The sequence below is a fragment of the Pelodiscus sinensis genome, chromosome 12 (genome assembly GCF_049634645.1).
Source record: "Pelodiscus sinensis isolate JC-2024 chromosome 12, ASM4963464v1, whole genome shotgun sequence".
Taxonomy (NCBI): Eukaryota; Metazoa; Chordata; order Testudines; family Trionychidae; genus Pelodiscus; species Pelodiscus sinensis.
The window spans coordinates 6,766,888-6,783,083 of record NC_134722.1 but is presented as its reverse complement, the minus strand read 5'-3'; the positions used below and the strand labels follow the sequence as shown (position 1 = coordinate 6,783,083).

The 16,196-nt window shown below is 44.2% G+C and overlaps 1 long non-coding RNA gene across 4 annotated transcripts in view; it reads right to left on the bottom strand.

Annotated features, from left to right (window-relative positions):
- The window catches only part of LOC102455610 (uncharacterized), a 145,443-nt gene extending 131,962 nt beyond the window's left edge, over positions 1 to 13,481 (bottom strand). For all 4 annotated transcript variants that reach the window (XR_003086983.2, XR_012906638.1, XR_003086982.2 and 1 more), the window contains exons 1-2: positions 13,361 to 13,481; positions 12,360 to 12,548 (exon numbers count right to left, since the gene is read on the bottom strand). This is a non-coding gene — a long non-coding RNA (uncharacterized LOC102455610). The remainder of the gene's footprint in view (positions 1 to 12,359; positions 12,549 to 13,360) is intronic.
- Between the last annotated feature and the right edge of the window lie 2,715 nt (positions 13,482 to 16,196).

The window sequence follows — 16,196 nt, the reverse complement described above, 5'->3', positions numbered from 1 at the left end:
AAATCAGCCGCTTTTCCGGAAAAACTTGCCAGCTGTCTACACTGGCCGTTTGAATTTCTGCAAAAGCACTGACTTCCTACTGTAAGAAATCATTGCTTCTTGCGGAAATACTATTCTGCTCCCGTTCAGGCAAAAGTCCCTTTTGCGCAAAGCAAAAATGGTGATTGGGTTTTTTTTGCGGAAAAGCGTCCGTGCCAATCTAGATGCTCTGTTCCGAAAATGCTTTAAACGGAAAACTTTTCCGTTAAAAGCATTTCCAGAAAATCATGCCAATCTAGACGCAGCCCATAAGTGTAGCCGCGGGCAGTTCGTTCAAACTAAGGGGGATTTAAAAATGGTGGACGGACGGGAACATACAAATAAAGACCGGGATATTTAAATCCCGGGCTTCATTTGCAACTCCGGTTGCCTGATTTGCCTACCTAGCTCAAATTAATGAGCTATTGTAGACAGACCCTAAGGGACTAGTTAGGACCTACATAATACAGTTTTTCCAATAGCTGCAACTTCTCCATCCATCCAAGTAACAGACCCTGAAGCCTGGATGAGCATGTGCGTGTTACAAGATTTCTATTAACCTTAACTCTCCCTGTCAGATAAGATTCTAGCCCCATCACCACTGACCAGAAACCATTTGGTGACCCTACTTCATAAAATCTTCCATGCCTGTGAGTGACCCATTCACAAATGCTTGTCTGGCAGATATTTTGAAATTTATATCTGTGCTATTTACTACAAAGGAAATGCACATGTAAAAGAGACCATCACTGGTTCCATCCTGGAGATCCTACCTGTGATCACATGTGTTATTACTCAATAACTTGCTTTGTTCATCTTCTCTTCCACACCCTTCACTGGGTTTGCTTTGGACTTCTCTATTCCTTTTCAGTGCACCCCTATGTATTAAGAAGTTTTTATGTGCTTACGTTTTCCTGGAGGGGTTGTTTCTGGTTATTTTCAGAAGGCTTTTCAAAACAATATTCACATTTATTTCATCTCCTCCTTTTTTGTGCTTTGCTATTTTTAAGAATGATTTATGTCTTAATTTGTTGGGTTCCCCCTTTTATTTCTCGTTTGTTTTATTCTGTCCAATGGATTAGGAAAAAGTAATGTATTATTAGTGTTATTGTAGCCTGTCAGAGCCAGAATTGTGATATTTAATTAATTAAAAAAGAATAGCTCAATACATCAGCATCAACACTTATTTATGTTTTCTGTTTAAAGTAAGTCCTCCAAGAATATCAAAAGACATTTGAGATGATTTTCAAAACACAGGGGGTGAAATCCCAGCTCCAGTGAAGTCAATGTGATTTCATAATGGGGCCAGGATTTCATCCATGAGCTTTACATAATACCTTAGGCCTATTTTTGAGCAGGACATAGGACAGCAGACAGAAACATGGCCTTCCTCACCAAGGCACTGTTCACTTCTAGCAGGAACCCATTTTAGGGCCAGATTCAATAATAATAATAATGAGACATCTGGCCTCTGCAGGAATGAAGTCTAAACAAACTCTTGGAAACATGATTTTCGCTGTATTCACAGTGTAGAAAAAACAAAACAATGCAACAGTTTGCAAAGTTTTTTTCCTCATGACCCAGTTGAAGAATATTGTTGATGCCGCGACCCAACATAATTTGATTGGCGTGTGGGCTCTGGGGTGGGGCTGAGGCAGAGAGCTTTGAGGTATAAAGGGATCTCCAGCTTTGAGAGAGGTTGGGGTTGGGCAGGAGGGGCTAAGGCAGCTTCCTGCCACCGCAGACCAGGCTGTGCCCCACAAACAGCCAGCAGCAGGTTCCCAACAAATGGGAGCGCAGAACTAGTGCTTGGGGCAATGGCCATTTCTGGGGCACAGCGTAGTCTGTGGTGCCAGGATAAAGAGGTAACTGCTTAGCACCCCTGCTGGTCACTTGACCCTCTCTAGCAATGAGACCCAGTGCCTGACATTTCACCATCCAGCACTTGGTGGCAACCAGTAGTGTGAAAGCCGCTGAAATAGCGCAACATTTCCAAGTTGCTGCCAAGGAAGATTAACCTACCTTTTAGAACTATGTGCAGCACACAAGCACAGTAACGTCATGGTATCCTTGAAAAGAGAACCTGCTTCGTGCGGTCACACTCAAGAAATGGCAAACCCTGCAGACAATGGCGCATTTCAAGAGGCTAATCTAGCTTAATCTTTCAAAAATCTCTCCAAATTGCCCAAGAAGGAAAAAAAAAGTGTGATGTGAGGAAAACCCCTTCACTGCAAGCACACTCACCAAATGACAAAATTAGCTGGGGGGATTGTGTAGAACACCACCCACATACCGCAGGTAATAGCCTTCTATTGAAAAGCCAAGTAAAACTCGCTAGGTAATACATTTGGGATTAGGCTTAAACAGGGTCCAATCACTAATAATGTGTCTGTTAACAATCCAGAGCTTTGGAACGACTAACACTGAGGAATAGAGTGCCTTCTGTGTTTTGCGAAGTGAAGTTGAGGCAAGGAAGAAATGTCAAGAGGCATAAAAGCATTTGATCAAGGAGAATCACCTGTCAATTCCATTTTGATTACAACACACCTTCTGACGGTCTTGGCGCAAAATCATCAATTCCTTTTTGACCCCCACTTTCAGGGGAAAAAAATTGGACTGAATCCATTTTTTACTCACTAGATGCGTGTGAGACTTTGACAGATGCTGTTTAGACAGCCTGATTCAGTGGGTGGTCATGCAAGGAGACCATAGCTGTAGAGTTTATGGAAGGCGCCCGACATAAATGAACTGTTGAAGACCAATTGGAAGCCTCAGTGAAATCACAACATGTAAAATATGGATGGGGGGGGGGGAATTCTCTTTTAAGAGACAGAAAGAAAGGGATGTTTGGATGGAGTTTATGAAAATTACAATGAACGGAGCTTTACAAAAACCAGTATTCATAGAAAAAATATCTTCCCCAATAAAGTAAACATTCATATGCTGCATTTAAAAAAATTAACAGATTTAAATAGTTTCCCTGCATCAAGTACAAGAAACAGTCAAGTCTTTACCCTACTCCTGCCTACTCTCGTTAGGTAGAAAGCTAATATTTGAGAATTCATGCTCTAGTGAGGAACATTTGTGTGTGAAAAAGCCACCCCTACGGACTGGCCTGTCTCATGTGGGATAGGACAAATACATGCTGGTTTTTAATGCATTTGGATTTATTTAGAGGTGAGCCCACACTGAAAAGAAAGAAAGCATCTGGATACAGATTAGCATTTGGCAATCTGTAGTTATATGCGTCTTACACTTATAAAATTCATGTCCACTTCTAAAAGTCTCAGAGGACTAGATGTGTTAGTCTGTAACTTTAAAGACAACAAGTAGTCCTGTAGCTCCTTGGAGACTAACAAAAATTTTGGAGACTATATATCATGAACTTTTGTGGACAAAACCCACTTCCTCAGATGAGCAGAGATGAACATTATCTCTGCTCATCTGAGGAAGTGGGTTTTGTCCATGAAAGTTCACAATTCTATACGTGTGTGTGTCTGTGTCTAAGGTGCATCTACACCTTTATTTTGAGATATTTCGAAATAACACTAGTTAACAATGTGAACATCTACACAGCCATTCCGTGATTTCAAAATAATTTTGAAATAACAGACGGCTTATTCCAAAATCTGTAAACCTCATTCTGCAAGGAATAATGCCTATTCTGAAATAGCTATTTCAAATTAAAGCGTGTATAGACGCTCCAACGCTGCTATTTCGAAATAGCTCCTCACCAGGCTATTTATTCCTCCACAGTGCCTTCTGGGGCTCTAAATCGAGATTACTATTTCGAAATAGCACAGCTACACTGCAGGGAGGCCTCAAAATTAGTCTGAGCCAGACTTCCCAAATGTAGACGTGCTATTTCGAAATAAGGTATTTTGGAATAACTATTCCAGAATAACTTATTTCAAAATAGCCATGCAGTGTAGACATACCCAAAGGTGCTACAGGACTACTTGTTTTAAATATCCACTTCTAAACACCCCATCTCAGAAGTGAAGAGATTTGTGGGTATGATTTAAGCTCACCCCAAGTTTCATTTTGGAAAAGTGTTATTAGAACAGAATCTGAAAATGTTCCTAAATAGAAAAGGCAATTCTACAGAAATGAAGGAGCCGCATTATGTTCGAAATAGTGTCACAAATAGATCATTGTGTGGGCCAAAATCGGGCCCCATCATTTACTATCTTTCACATGAGGTTCAGAAAGTTGTACACACGTTTTCACCCACCCAGACTTTCACCCTGTGTAAAAACAACCCACCCAGCCTAATCAATGATGATGCAAAGAGCATAAATCAGGATGTAAATTAACCCATAAAATTCACCTCTTCATTTCAACAGAGAGGTCAAGGCCTGGATCAATGGTTCAGCTACAATCAGGGCTGGATTAAGGGGGGGGGCTAGCCGGGCAGCTGCCCGGGGTGCCAACCAATGGGGGGGCGCCTGATGGCAGTTCTAAGGAGCAGTATGTGGCCGGGTGCGCGGCGCTCCTTACAGCTGCCATCAGGCGCCACATGCCAGATTGCAGCTGTAAGGTGCGCAATGCGCCCGGGGGCAGAGCCGTGCATGCGTGGCTCCACCCCGGGCGCAACACATGCCCACTGCCTGGGGTGCAGGAATGGCTCGAGCTGGCCCTGGCTACAATATGAGAATTATCCAAACGCCTTCCTCCAGAATCAACCCGAACAAAAATGTTGACATTGACAAAAGGCTGGCTAGTGTCTTTGTTCTTTTAAAATATTCATGTGAACCTCCTCACATCCCTTATTGAAGCTGGGACTGGAGATGAAAATGCCAGATACAGCAAGGAAAGGTTCTTCTTGTAGAAGAAGCAGAAATAGCCAGTTCCTAAGAAATCTTAGGAGAAAAAAAAAAAAAAATCAGTTCTTGTGAGATCTCTAAACCCGAGAAACTTGAGCATATTAACACCTGAATTTATGTGCATTGGAGCCTCACTCCTGAATCTCTGGTGCTTGCCCCGCATTGCTGCCAAACGTGTTCAAAGACGGTTCCATTTTCCTTTGAAAATAAGGCTCTGTTCATATTTTATCCATTACCGGTAGCATGGATTAATGGACTCCTCTCTACATTTTCTGATTTCTCAATGACTCCACAGGGTCGCCCCGCCAACTACTATTTATTTGTGGGTGAGACAGAGACAGACAGACATTTTCCAAAGCCATGCAATAGCAGAAAAAGTGGTTGAGGAATGGAGAGGAGTAGAAATGGGCCCAAGATACTTGGGACATTACGATCCTTGTTTATGGTCTCATCTCTAGAGAGGGGAAAAGAGGAAATGGCCACACAGGTGGTTAAAACAACTAAAAACAAAATTAAATATTTGTTTTCCCCCCAACAGAGATTGTTGCTTTTTTTCCCCCTTTTGCAAGTTTTCCCTTCAGCATCATTCACCAAAACAAACAGAGCATCCTGCATTCAGAAGAGTGGCAGAGAGTTTTTCAACTAAATTAAAACTTTTCAGAACGATGATTTCCCTCAGAACTGGGCTGGAGTTTCTGGTGAAAAGTAGAGACACCCCCATACCCAGCATAGCCAGTAGCCCAATGGGAAAGGAACTCAACTGAGACATGACACCCCCAGATTCAAGTTCTTTCTGATTCATATTTAATTTATATAAAAATTAAATGAAATCGCACTGACTGAAGAAACAGAGACCAGTGTTCCCTGTAAACTGAGCACTTGGGTAGTCACCCAGGAGAGAGTCAAATGCCGCACAGCTGATTAGCAGACCACCCACAGCTGGCAGCATGTGTTTCTCTTGATGGCGTGCATCTGTATATGCCTCAGTGTACATAAAATTTATTCTGCACATGGATGGGAAAAGTTAGAGTGAACATTGACAGAGACCCCCTCATCACAGAAGAGCCAGATGGTAAGGACACTCAGGGTACGTCTAGACCACATGGCTCCATCGACGGAGCCATGTAGATTTGTTTGTTCGGCAAAGGGAAATGAAGACGCGATTTAAATAATTGCGGCTTCATTTAAATTTAAATGGCTGCCCCGCTCTGCCGATCAGCTGTTTGTCGGCAGATCGGGGCAGTCTGGATGCTCCCCTGCCGACATGAAAGCCCTTTATCGACCTCCCCAGTAAACCTTATCCTACGAGGCATAATGGGGAGGTCGATAAAGGGCTTTCAGGTCGGCACAGGAGCGTCCAGACTAGCGCGCTAAGCCGACAAACAGCTGATCAGCTGTTTGTCGGCTCAGCGCAGCCGCCATTTAAATTTAAATGAAGCCGCGATTATTTAAATCGCGGCTTCATTTCCCTCTGCTGATCATCCTAATCTACATGGCTCCATCGACAGAGCCATGTAGTTTAGACACACCCTCAACGAGGGACATGGGGAAAAGGTAGAGAAAGGGATTGAAAAGGAATCTCTCACCTGGCTAGCCAAGTGCTTTCACCTCTAAACTACTGGATACCATGATATGCTCTCTGTCTCTGTCCTTTCACAAAAAAAATTCATAAGGTCTCAGTATTGTCCCAAATTATAGCAAGGGAAAAAAAAAGAAAAAAAAAACCTTACCCCACCTCCTGTTCAAATCAGAGATGAGTGTGCACGATATCATCTATAGCAAAGGGCAGGGAGAGAGTTGGTGACTGGAGACAAAATGGAAGTTTTAAATATACCACTTGCCATCAAAGGAGATACCCAGAGAGGTACTTCCCTGCCTGGTGACACCATAGATCAGTCATGTAATGCAGCCCGATTTAAGTCAAATGCTTGGATGAGTGACAGGGTTGCCAAGTGTCCAGTTTTTATCCCGACAGTCTGGTATTTGTGGCCACTGTCCGGTAAAGAAAACAGAGAGTACTGGTATTTTCTGTTTTTCTTGGACAGAAGGCCAGGGGGGACATTCTTCCCTTGCCATGTCTGGCGGGGTAGGGGAGTGTGGGGTTTTAAAGACACGGTAACTTTTTTTTTGGGCGCTCAACAACTTTGGTCCCGTTTTGTTTTTTTTCCCTGCCATGTTCAGGATATTTTGTGAAAGTTGCCATGTTCAGGATATTTTGTGAAAGTATCTGGCAACCCTAATGAGTGACCAGATGCAGGGAGAAAAGCTAAAGAAAAACAGGGAACTGCATCACTCAAATCCCTCCTAAAAACACTCTTCTGCCACGATGCCATCAAAAGAGGGGGGCCTATTAGAACCATGTAAAAAAAAAAAATCACAAATCATCCCCAAAGAGTGTAATTCAAAGCCTGCTGAAGTCAATGGAAAAACTCCCATTGAGCAAACCCCAGATTGTCAGTGCCAGTCTGACCTGTATTTCATACTTCTGCTTCTCAGACAGCAAATACTGTCAGGCCAGGGCACTTTGTTGTTAAAAAATGCAGCACCAAGCACATCAATTAATATCGATATGTATTTTAGAGAGTTTGTGCCTCCGTCCGTCCATGAGTCCATTTGTTTAATAATGCCTCCTAAACGATCACAGCTAGGACCACAGCTTAGTATGCAGCTGCCTCTTATCCTCATTTAAGAGACTTAGAATCAGAGTTTGGTCATGCCAGGAAAACAGGATGTGCCTGGAATGGGATTATTTCCCATAATATGGAAAGGGAAAGGTCTGAGAGTAGGGACAGTTATGCTCCACAATGACCACGGGGGGGGGGGGGGGGGGGGTAGCGAGTGCAGATGGCAATTATACTGCAGAGTGACCACAGGGGGTAGCCACACCAGGAACAGAGGGGCCAGTAGTGCCGGGGAGGGGGAGGGGGGGAAAGAAGGTGGGGCCAAGGAAAGAGTCCTGCTGGTCAATGGCCCTGCTGCTGCAGCCCTCCCAGGAGCACCATCATGCTCCCTACTCCAAGGAGCCGTGGGTTGGGGCCGGCTAGCATAGCCCCAGCTTCCTCTCCCCAATGAAGGAGCCATGCAGGCTGGGGCCAGGCAGCACAGCCCTGCCCTCCCTCCCCGGTTGGGCAGCGTGTCCCCGAGCACCTCAGGGAGTGACTGTCTCCGGAGCAGCAGCCAGCAGCCCCAGTCAGCTCACCACCACCGGGTAAATCCTCCAGTATTAAATAAATAAAACAGAAGGGTGAGCCGCATGACTGTGGTACTGGTAATGCACCCACCTGCAGAGAGGTGTTTTGCACACTGCCTATGTATATTCAGTTACTACACCATGCAGGATAGCCACCAGATAGTCTGGTCACAGCTTTACAATGTTATTTTCAATTCAAACAGAAAACCTTTTGATAAAATGTCCAAGGCCCTAAACTGGGTGAGAATTCACTCTCAGCTCAACATCTGGCATCACAGCCAAACTTTGATGCTATGAAACAGGAGTTAAAGAACGGGCTACAAATTATCATTTGCATGACAGATTTATCTCTAAAAGTTGAGGGTTTTTTACCCTTCATTGATTAACATTTTAAGTGTTATGATGAGAACCACAGGCACACACCAAAACAAAAATTTAAAAAATCCTTTTATTCAATCTTTCCATTCATATGCCTCGCTGCACTGGTCTTTGTAAACCTCCCACGGAATGCACTGATTTGTCAAAGTCATGAAATAAAATTGTCCAGTAATTAATTAGTAGCTGATTTAGCAATGGATACTGTATTTCTCCCAACATGAACAAAACAAAGATCGGAATAGCTAACAACTAAACTGCATTTTTACAGTAAAAATAAAGATACAGTTGGAACATATTTCATCAGGGAAAGGTCAGGATGTTTTAATTAAAAGTGTCAGTATCAGAAGATAGTGTATTAAATTATATTAGTGCATAAGAGGTATCTTCGTGGTCATACATTATACATTCGCACAGTGGTTCACACACTGTGTAGTAATTTAATTATTCTTGCTCCTGAAATATCTTCAGCTCCTAAAATCACTCCATCATTTTGGGGCCTGACTCCCATTAGAGTCAGTAGGAAATAAATAAATAAATAAATAAATAAATAAATGCCCATTGACTTTGCAACTGAAGTTGAGCAAGCTCAAGTCCTTTGCTGCCTCATTTAATTTGCTTGCAAGACCACTGGACATATCAGAGATTTTTCTTCTGGGTAGGTCCTGCGGCTGGTATGATAAGGACGGCACTCTCCTCTGCAGGCGACTCCACATTTAATTAGCTCCAGATGCAGGCTAATTAGTCAGTCTGCAGTGAGAGCGCTGCTCTGTTGTCACTTAAGGCTGCCCTCAGCGGTTAAGTAAAAGGGATGAAATTGAACATGAAAACCAGATGCCAAGTGTGTGCCGCACTCTGGGCAGTCCATGAGGAGTGGAGGGTTCCCCCATAATCGATGGGCTAAGTATAATAAATGTTGTGTCTAAAAGCCAGGGGCCTGGATGAATCTTTGCATGGTTCAAATGAGACAGTAGCATGTACTGAGTGAAAAGGGTCATGTCTTAAAACAATTGATTCTCCCTAATGCAGAGGAAGGACTAAATTTTACCAGTAGGATATGAATGGAATGTTTATTTGTAGCTTTTATGTAGACTCAATTTGCATTGTATTTACATGCATTTTTTAATTGTATTTTTGGAAGATTTAGGGCCATATCATTCCATTGAGGAAAAAACGTCCAGTGATTTCAATGGGAGCTTTATGCATTGGAACAGAGATAAGATTCAGCCCTTGATGAATATGCAATGCATGGGATAAAGCTATATTTTTGTTACAAAGACAGCGTATTTTGCAAGTGTTCCGGGAGTAACCTTCTGGAGAAGCCTGCAACTTGCTCATGCATGCTTTCTGGTATAGGATTTCTCTTCCAAAGAGAACAACCTAGGAAAATGGATGGTAGATTCCAACCAATACAATCTGATGCACTAGAAAGTGCTAGACCATGTTTTGTAAAAATGATGAATTCTTATGAATAGGACATTTTGCCATGGCCGAGTTTTTGCAACCGCAGCTGCACAAGGTCTTATGTGAGGGGGACTTGCAAGCAAGCCCATGATAAAGTTACAGCTTATTGCTGTACACTGACTTGATGATCCATATACTTTTCATTACACATAACTGATGAAAGATTCAATAAGAAATTGCCTAACCAGCTACCAAATGTTTTAGCATCAACCTATTGCAACGTGGCTAGGTGCTGATCTAAATGCTGGAGGAATGTCCAAACACTCGAGCTATTTTCCCTGTGTTAACAACAATAGGGAAGGTTCACAGTCTGTAATTTAAGGAGAAGATAGTCAAATCTAACCCATGAAGCTCAGTGAATGTTTTTCCCAGTTTCAATTGCTTGTGTTTTGCCAGGGGTCCTTGGATGGACAGGCTTGGGCAAGGAGGTATTTTGGAGACTCGGGAAGCCCCAGAGAGAAACAACCCTGACCCAGAAGTAAAAGCCATGTCCGAGTGAACTACTGGAGAAGGGCATCTAACAAAGACTGCCTGTGCCAGGAAGAGCTGCCATTTGACATGCACTGACACTTGATGACAATTTGCATAAGAACTGGTCTGTTGCTTAGTAATGGACAAGTGAAATCAAAGCACTGCCCTAGACGCATCAACCACCCACCATAACAATGTTAACGCGTGAACTGGACAACAAATTATTTCTGTAGAAATGACTCATTCTTAGTCATTTTGACTTCTAGTTGAACAACAAGAGCATCATTGCTCAGGGGTTTGGGACTACAGCACAAAGCTCTTTTTAGCCATGTTCTTAAAAGATGATTAATAAATAAATCAATTCTACTGCTACTCTGTTCCAACCTACACACACACAGACACGTGTGAGAGTGTGTGTTTGTATACACACACACACACACACACACACACAATGCGTTTAAGCTATCCCTGCACCATGAACTAATCACACCACTCCAAATTCCCTTATTTGATCACCTGAGGCACTGATCAACAGGCATTATCTACCAACCATCTCCTCATCTATCAGCCATTACAACCATGGATTGCACAGTCTTCAGACATGCCTATGTTCGAGAAGTCCTCTAAACCCTTGAACTCTTCCTTCTCTTTCTTCTCCTGGGGTTTAGACTTACGGTGTTGCTTTTACCTCCCTCTGACTCTTTAGATCTCGTAGGACGTATCCCCAGTATTTCCTGATTTTAACTGTCCTCCTCTCTGTTGGTGATAGAATTCCTTGAATGTAAACAGAGCTTTTTACTGCAATTATAATTTTTGCATGCTCTCCACCTGCAGAACTTATGGTTGAAAAGTGAGGTAGCCATGTGTATACATTGAAATCTCATAGTACTTTCAACGATACAGAAACATTGCATACATTTCCTGTAATAAACAGCATTGACACTAGATCAGCTGGTCCACCACACAGCCAATAGCGTGACACGACTGTGCTATATGCCTGAAATAGTGATGTCAAGCAAGTCCTGTTGGAAGAATGCATAAGTCATTCATGTGCATTGTGTATCTTGTTTCTGTAAAGAACGTACAGTGTGTGACTTTTGTTGAACTGGTCCAAGGTGGAAGGCAAAATGCGACTGTTGTATTTCTTCATGATACAGGTTGAACCTCTCTAGTCCAGAACTCTCTGGTCTGGCAACATCCAGGGTCTGAGATAATGTTAGTTATCTGGATGTCCTCTTATCATGGGGGTGGCCAAGTTTCCTGAATCCCATAAAGTTTGTTTACAACCACTAGTCCTGGCTCTCAGTGCTCTATGTTGTTATTTATCTCTAATTTACCCCTATGTGTCTTCTAAGAGCCCAGTAAGCAGTGGAAGTGTTGGTAATGCTGTTAGACAATATTGATCTCCCATGGTTCAGCAATTCTCTGGTTCGGCACCAGTGAGGTCCCAAGGGTGCCAGACTAGAGATGGTCAACCTATACCAGATTTTGACCCAAATCCTGCCAGATTCTCCATAACCTCAAATCCCTGTGACTGCCATGGAAACAAAGGGCATACAGCACTTTCAGGAGGTTTTCAGGAGCAGACCCTAGCATTTAACATAGCACCACCATTAAATGGCTTCTCTGGTTCTGTTTGCAGACAGAGTGTTGACAGCTTGAAGTGCATCACTCCAGTATTAACTGCCAGGTCTAAAGCATCACTTGCATAGCAAACTTACGCCAATCAACCCTCTTCCAGCACAGAGAAAGCCATGGAGAACGTGGTTTGCCTCCTCTAAGCAAAAACCTTAAATCCATTCAATGCAAGATCTTTCCATACTAATGTGTTTCCAGATTCTTTTTCCTCAGAGTCTGTGATAAATCCACAAGAGCAAAAGCATTATCATAACATATACGGGTGGGGGGGAATAGGCCATGAAGCTTTCATAGTACATCAGGTTAAAGAAGAGACATCTGTTTTGTATTATGTTTTATAAGGTTGATAGCAAATAAGGGTATTAGAGTTAATTTACCTAGTTAGAGAAAAACGACTCCGTTGCAGAAGCTGTGATTGCGAGTGAATGCTCGAGTGATCTTCAAGTATATCAACGCTCCTTTGGGAGGAGAACAATGCCAAGCGTACAGCAACAATTTTCCAAAGAGATATTTCCAAGAGACGTGACTATTAACGCAGTAAGTATGAGCACTTCCTAAAGGACAGTCTGGATAGGAAGACAATACATACGAGTAATTAGAAGAAGGGTAGCACTTAAATGCCCCAGTGAGAGCAGAGCTCCATTGTGCTAGGCATTGTACCTATTTGTACAGGTTGAACTACTGTAGTCCAGCATTCTCAGGACCTGACTGGCGTGGCACCAGAGAATTTGCCGAATCATGGGAGGTCAATGTTGTCTAGCAGCATCACCAACACTTCCATTGCTTACTGGGCTCTGAGACATGTAGCGGTAAATTTGAGCTAAGAACACAGAACAGAACACTGAGAGCCAGGACGGGTGGTTGTAAACAAACTTTATGGGACTGCGGGAAACTTGGCCACACCCATGTTAGGAGGGCATCAGGCAAGCTAAAATCATGCTGGATCATGGATGTTGCTGGGCCAGACAGTGCTGGACTAGAGGTTCAACCTGCAATAGGAGAGAAATCCTGATCCACAGAGCATGCAATGTGAACAGGCAAAACAGCTGGTAGGTAGGAGGTGAAATGGAAGGACGGATGTGAAAATGTGCTGAGGATCACATGCCAGGACAGCGGCTGAGCTGGGAACAGAAGGCCGGTCCATGGAGTCTCAGTTCATCCCTTGAATGCAGGAAAGAATCCAGCCCTCAGTTTTACAAGGAGGGACAGCCTCTCTGACTCTGCCACAGAGCCACCACCACCAATGTAAGCCTTTGGACTCAGTCAGCATCACTAGGAAATTAAAATGTTACAAGCCTGGCTAGCTCAAGAGACCACAAAGAACATCCCTCACCTGAAGTTGCCAGTTTGAATCCACCCATAATGGGGCATCACTCACCTCACACGAGCAGCCTCCCTTTGGCTGAGTGTCTATGCCGGCACTCTTTGCTGTGGCAGCCCTCCTGCACACCAGCCCTGTCTGACCTGCTTGAGCTCCAAGGAGCAACTGCCTCACTGTGACCCAACCGCTTCCTTTTAACTGGCTTGCCAGACCCTGACTGGCTGAGTTCTTTATGCCACTCTAGCTTTCTTGGAGGACTTCTCTATGGTTTGCTGGGTGAGTGGTGGCGAGGCCACAAGCCTCCAGCAGGGGGCTTCGGGGCCTGGTCTACTCTGTGATACCACCCCAGGTTAGTAGTGGTTGAGTATGATGACTGTACAGTAGCTTGCGTGGAAGCAACTTGGTGGGTCCCCATCCAAGCTATACAAGCTGGTATCCAACCAACTGCAAATGTTTCCCACTAACTGGCCCTCTTATTGGCACCCTTAGCTGAATGGCCACTGAACAGCACATGGAGAATGAATTCTCTTCTTACCCACTGAAGTGGTCCCTCTGGGGCAGGGCTTACATGCATTGACTAAGCAGCATGGAGGACACATGCACTGTGGATGGAGCTTGATCTTAGACTGTGAATATTAGGGCATTTCAGTCTCCAGAGCTTTCAGTCACCCCCACCTTTCTGCAGCACTTCCATTCCCCTTGGTCCTTCTACTGAGTTGTCAGAGGTTGGGAATTTTGCAGGAGTAACAAACCCACTTCACCAGGGGGAGGACAAGTGCTTCATGCTACTGAATAGAGAAACGCCTGCACACAACTAAAGGACTGAAGGAATCCTCCCTTGACAAAAAGACTGGCCTTTAAGTGATAGAGATGTAGCCGTGTTAGTCTGGGGTAGCTGAAGCAAAATGCAGGACAATGCATTTGGCCTTAAAGCTGAGCCTCAAAAGAACAAGCATTTCCCTGTAAGATGAGCAGCCACACAGGTGAAATTAAATACCGCCCAGCTGATTAGCAAAGCACCCTCAGCCGGCAGCATGTGTGTCTACTAGTGGTGCACATCCACACATGTCATGGTGCACACAACAAAATTTATTCTGTACAAGGATGGGGAAAAAATTAGAGGGAACACTTAGGGTGTTACCACCTGCTTCGCCTGAGCCCCAAAAAGGGGGTGAAGACACTCACTGCTCCCCCTCCAAAAATCAAGGTGCTCAGACGCGCAGGTGGATTCAGCAGAGGGCAGAGGCAATCACACCTCTTTGCAAAGCCTATTGTGGATGCCTATTGTCAAACACAGCCGGCACAATGCCAGATTTTGGCATCCATTAATTTCACACTGGGTTGCCACATACGTTTCAATTTTTCAGGAGGTTTTCATGCTTGGCTCATGCCACTTTGGAGAATAGAGTGGTTTCACAGGGAAGGTGCGGGCTTGAAAGCAGGAGCAAACGAGGATTTAATTTTTCTTCCTCCTATCAGATTTTTCTACACATCTAAGCAACTCTGGTTGAATTAACATATGCTGTTGCACCAATATACAGGCAGTCCCCAGGTTACGTACAAGATAGGGACTGTAGGTTTGTTCTTAAGTTGAATTTGTATGTAAGTTGGAACTGGTACATATTGTAGGGGAAACTCTAGCCAAACATTTCCCCAGAGCTCAGTTTTATTCTCCCGCACCTCACTTCCCTCAGTCTTTTCTTCTCAAGCTGAGGTGTCTGCTGAGAAAAGCCGCTCCGTGTCTCCCTGGTCTGCTGGGGGGGGGGGGGAACGCTAGCTTCGCGTCTCCCTGGTCTGCTGGGGGGAAGCAGCCAGTGTGGGGTTGCCTCACCCCGTTTGTAAGTAGGGATCCGATGTAAGTCGGATCCATGTAAGCCGGGGACTGCCTGTAGCTAATCGGATGCAGCTTTCTGTATTTTTAAACTCTGCATCAGTTGAAATCTGACCAGCCCTGCAAATCGGCAGATATTCACTTTATATCCACGGGACACTAGCCTCTGTAATGATGTCCCTAGCCTCTGTCAGAAGCTAGAACTAGGTAACAGGGCTGGGATCACGTGATGAGTCTCTGTTCTGTTCATTCCCTCGGGAGCACCTGGCATTGGCCACTGTTGGCAGACAGAATGCTGGGCGGCATGGACCTTTGGTCTGACCCAGTCTGGCCGTTCTTATGTTCTAAGGGATGAACTGAGACTCCGTGGACCGTCCTTCTGTCCCCAGCTTAGCCGCTGTCTTGGCGTGTGATCCTCAGCACATTTTCACATCCGCCCTTCTGTTTCACCTCCCACCCACCATCTGTTTTGCCTGTTCACAGTCTGGCCGTTTTTATGTCCTTACCCACATCCGCAGATGTGGATGCAGATATCCCCGGCTCATTTTCGCGGATACAGATGCGGATACAAATTTTGTATCTGTGCAGGGCTCTATAAATCTGGCTTTCCATTGGGTTAGATTGACCCACACTTAAAACACTCTCCGAGCTTTTTGTTCTGCAATTCCCAGTGCTTCTGGCAGCCTCTGACAATCACACTGCCAGTTCCCAATGGTTATCTCACTGGGATAGGGACTGACTTTTCATTCTGTGTTTGTATAGCGCCTAGCATAGTGAGGTGCTGTTTTATCACCAGGGTTCTAGGCATGACAGTAACAAAGTCATAATCAAAAGACAGGACGATGTAGCACTTTAAAGGCTAACAAGATGGTTTATTAGGTGATCACTTTGGTATATATGGTTGTGCCAATTTTCTTCCACAAATTGTTCTGAGGAAGTGGGTCTGGCCCACGAAAGCTCATCACCTAATAAACCAGCTTGTTAGTCTTTAAAGTGCTACATAGTCCTGTCTTTTGTTTCAGCTACACCAGACTAACACAGCTGCATCTCTATCACTAAAGT